This window comes from Physcomitrium patens, chromosome 21 (assembly GCF_059467195.1).
Source record: "Physcomitrium patens ecotype Gransden chromosome 21, ASM5946719v1, whole genome shotgun sequence".
Lineage (NCBI taxonomy): Eukaryota > Viridiplantae > Streptophyta > Bryopsida > Funariales > Funariaceae > Physcomitrium > Physcomitrium patens.
The window spans coordinates 8,330,106-8,334,932 of NC_143430.1; the positions used below are offsets into that span (position 1 = coordinate 8,330,106).

Consider the following 4,827-nt stretch of genomic DNA (forward strand, 5'->3'; position numbering starts at 1 on the left):
ATTTGATTAAATTTTGATTAAAATTGTTAATATTTAACTAAATTTTATTTAGAATTCTATTAGAGTTGTTAGGACATTATTATTGTAATTTCCAATTTACCTTCCATAGCCAAGTGCCTAATGTATTCTCAAGTAAAGCTTTACATAATACAACACCATCCTACAATTACTACTATCAACTACTTCTTACCCAATTGCTACAATTTGGCACTATGAAAATCTAACAAAAGTACTTTCAAAACTATAAAACCTCATGTACTTGATTTATCTCTTCTTCTAATTCAAATTTCTGTACTTAAATACTAATTTTACCTTTCAAATTTTATTCCATGGAAATATCTTTAAAATCTACATATTTCTTTATTTTTAAATAACTCTAAACTCCATTTCACTATTAGTTAATATATTTTTTATTCTGCAAAGAAAGAATCTAAAAGTACAAGTATAAGAAGGAATCAAGCTTTATTAAATGATAAACCACTATATCTAAGAAAATTAATACCACATCAAGTGACAAATTTTTTAATTATTTTCATATAATAACAAAGTTAATTTTTAATTTTAATTTTAAAAATAATATATTTAAAACATATAGATGTATAAATATATAAAATATTTTTTATAAGATTAATAAGAAGCTTTTAAGTTTTTTTAAAACATTCTTAAGTCTCTATAATTGTTTTAATTGTTCTTCATCTAATTTTTATTAAAATAAAAAATTAATAAAACTAAAAATATAAGTATTAATATTATTTTTTCTTAAATTTATATTATAATAAATTTTTAATTTGACATTATCTTCGTATAAGAATATTTTTATTTAGTATATTTTAGGCTAAAAAATTATAGATTTTTATAAAAATAATAGAGATTTTAAAATAAGTGATAGTAAAAAATTTATGATATTTTTTTTTAATTTAAATATATATATATATATATATATATATTTATATATAAAATAAAATATTATAATTTATTTTAAACTTTTGGAAAAAAAATAACATTTATATCAATAATTTTTTTTTTTATATAAATATCTTTCATAGAAAGAAAAAAAATAAACAATAGCTAGTAAAATTGTAGTAGTATTAGTCAAATTTAGATAATATATTTTAAACTCAATTTTCTCAGATACTAATTTTTTATATGTTTTATAGTATCTTAAATTGAACTTATAGTGATTTTAGTCAATTTATATATAAAAAATAACATTATATAAACCAAAATGTTTTAAATTACAATTAAAAATTGAACTTATAGTGATTTTAGCCAATTTATATATAAAAAAATAACATTATATAAACCAAAATCTTTTAAATTACAATTGAAATATGTATTTAAAATATGGTCTACAAATTCTCATTTAGCTATGGAATATGTGGTGGCACACATATTTTTTACTCACGATTTTGATTGCAAAATCAACTTATTTTCATAAAGTGAACCATCTATTATACTCCAATTTTTACTTTGATTTTTTCATATTTTTTATTATTTTAAATTATCATGTTATATAAATTAATAAAAATCCCTTATTATTATCTTTGTCATATCAAAAAATTAAATTCATTTTTATAAACTTATTTTTTAAATATTTTTTTACCTATTAATACATATTATTTCAAATTGATAGTAATAAATAAATAATAATAATTTCCTCATTATAATATATTCCTTCACATGCAAATAATGATTCCTCATTAATTTTTGCATTGAGTTATTACTTGTTGACACAAATGCCAAACCTCCACAACTAAGCAACCTTACTTTCAGAAAGAAGAAGCAAAGTGGCATGAAGTGTACAATGAAGGAGAGGCTGTTTCATGGTCATCCATTGAAAAGCTCCTCCTCCTCACAACCTCTCAATTGCATTACAAAGCGGAGATCCTTCGAACAAGCTCAGGCAATGCTCATGCTCACAGCGTCCACATCCCTCACTCTTCCAATGCTTCTCCTTCTCCTCCTCCTCCTCCTTTGTCTGATCCAGATCCTATTCATCTGAGTCTCATCTTGTCCAATCGCCTAAGGAATGGGCTAGAAACGATGCAGTTCCAGTTGAAGTTGTGAGGGTCACAACAGTGTAGTAAAAACACACACAAACACACACACACATCATATCAGATAGCACGTCTGAACTAGATTTCAGCCTTCGAGCTGGTTTTCCGGGACTAAGCCAAGTTGTCAGAGGTATGGGATGGGATGGGAGGGAGGGAGGGCTCGAAGGACGGGGTCCATCTTGTCAGGCAGCGCATTCCTCCGCGAATCGCAAGCACAGATGAACGAAGTTATGTGACAAGGAGAAGTGGCGGAAGGGCAGAGAAAGGATTCATAGGGCAGCTAATGCTGACAACATATGCATTCTGAGGTTCGTGTTGCGGGTTTGTGTCGTTTGTGAATTGGGTGCAGGAAAGGATGGTGTTAATGGGGGTGACTTGTTTATTTCAGGCTGTGCTTCTGTACTCTTTTGAAGGGTGAAGAGTACTCTCCGTTGGTTCATCAGGGTTGGCGCCGGTTTGCTTAGATGTCGAGTGCTCGATGATGAAGCAATTAGGTTTCAGCGATATCAATCGCGGAATGTGAAGCACTGCTGTTGAGGATTACATCACCCTTTGAATCTTTCATAGATTAGGCGCGGCTGTTCACTTGTACTGTGCGTTAACTTGGTGGACTGATTTTATGGTAGGATATGATTCCCGTTGACACACTGTTTCACTCCATGCACTGGACATATCTCAGGTTTCGTTATAGCTGTGACTAGAGCATTGTTGAATGTAAGCAACTAAGGATCTCGACAGGGGCATGGACCATAGCAGATGCTGAGAGCATGTAAAAATGTGTAACATGCAAGTCATGCTTAACTACGGGATGGAAGGTGTTTAGCGAGGCATGAGAACGTTGCCTGGAGAGCATCACCAGACACCTCCAGTTCGAAATACCCCTTCTGCTACACTGATGTGAGTACTACGTGTGCTAAACGCCACTGCCAGTTATTTTTTTGTACTTCATTTGTTCGTACAGAATTTGTTCGTACTGAATTTTCGAGCCGCAGCTTTAGCCGAGAGAGGAAATAAGTGCATGGTTCTTGATTTGGTCCAAGCGTAAACAAGAGCCCAACGGTATTTTAAAAATAAATAACTAAGTGTATTATCAGGACAGTGCACATTTCGACGGCATCGATCACTTTTGAAACTTATCGAGAAGAACTTTTTGAGACAAAACAGCAAAATCAGATTTGTTTACAACGTTTAGCCTACAGAACCTCTGTTCCAGACTGTTTATGGTTTGGATCTTATGTGATCAAGCTGGTGGTTGACTCATGGGTGCACCATTTAGCTTCTTAAATGCATTTCACTGACAGTAGTTCCATTTGGAGTATATGTTACATGTTAGATACTCTTGTAGTTTGGCATGCACACGATTACTTCATCAGTATAAACAAAGGCCTTAACAAAAAAAAATTGCAGGTCTATTGATGTGCATCTACAGCAAATTAATCAACTAGAAGACAAAGTATTAGACGAACATGCCATTAACATGTGGAAGGAGATATTATGTGATAAGACCGTGCCTTATAAAAGCAGCGCTCTTGATTCGACTGGAGGATCTCAAGATAGGTAGTTGAGGAAGGGCCAGGAAACTTCTTCTACCTCTTTCTGCTCCAGTTTTCCTTCGCCAGTATTCTCCATATGCAGTTGCTCATCGTTCAACTGCCAACGTCAGATCTAAGCTGCGTATGATCTTGAACCTCTTCAAACGCACCTTTTTTCACTTCGTCCTCGTGTTCGTCTTCCAAAGATCTTCTGGGCGGGCGTGGTCATTTTCAGTCTTTTAAAGTAGACCTCTGGGCATTGGAAGTTAATCATAGGACTCTTGCTTTGCTCACTCATACATTGATTCAACTTGCAAAAAAATGAGGACGAATAGATCCTGCAGAATTCGAGTGCTATTCCTTATTGAACAGCTGACAGCTTGGTATTACATTCAAAGGCTCCACCGATCATACTGAAAATATTCTCATCGACATCATCACCAGTGCCGTACTCAATTAGATTCTTCCTTCAGCATTACGCTCGGAAGGAAGAAAAAGCATATCAGGATATCCTGAGACGACACTTACTTTCTGATAGTTCGTGTCGGATAGCTGGCAGGTGTGTTGAATCTCCTTTTGCCAACCACTATTCGTCCATTTCAGTTAAGTTGTTCGAATTGTTTTTGTTTCGTAGTCAACTCAATGGATGAAAGACCCAGTTTAAAAGAGTTTTGAACTTCGTTGTCACTTACCCAAGTGATCAGTGATGAAGACTCTGACTGGGTTTAATGAAAACAAGCTCACATGTAGTCCTTTGATAAAACTTTGCAACAAGAATGCATAACCCTTTAATACAGTCAATGGAGAATGTCCTTCTATAATCAAGCAAAAGAATGAGATCCACCTGTCTAGATTCTTAATGACCATCAACCCTGTGATCATACGTAACTCCTAGTAAGATTTCGTGCTCCTCATTAGGCTGTCATCTTAGTCAACCAAGATAGTAGCATTGTGCGACTACTCAATCAGGGAGGCTTCTGAGGATTGTAACAGGTAGAAACTCACCAGTGTGTTGTTGCCAATTAGAAGTCTTGCCAACATGTTCTCTTGGATCATGATTTTTTGACTGGTATCACCAACCTCTCACTAATGTTTTTCTTCTGAATGGATTCAGAAGTTTGTCTTGAATTACATTATACTAGAAATATCACAAGTTAGTCTCTTCAACTAAACACAGTAATTTAAACACAGTAGCATATAAAAAAACCAGCTTAAATAAAGGCATCGCCTAATGAAGT

General features: G+C 33.4%; 1 long non-coding RNA gene across 1 annotated transcript; it reads left to right on the forward strand.

Moving 5' to 3' along the window:
• The first annotated feature begins 2,196 nt into the window (after positions 1–2,196).
• LOC112273959 (uncharacterized) lies at positions 2,197–3,773 on the forward strand. The gene is made up of 3 exons (XR_016499790.1): positions 2,197–2,365; positions 2,737–2,954; positions 3,465–3,773. It is a non-coding gene; the product is annotated as an uncharacterized LOC112273959 (long non-coding RNA).
• Positions 3,774–4,827: the final 1,054 nt, after the last annotated feature.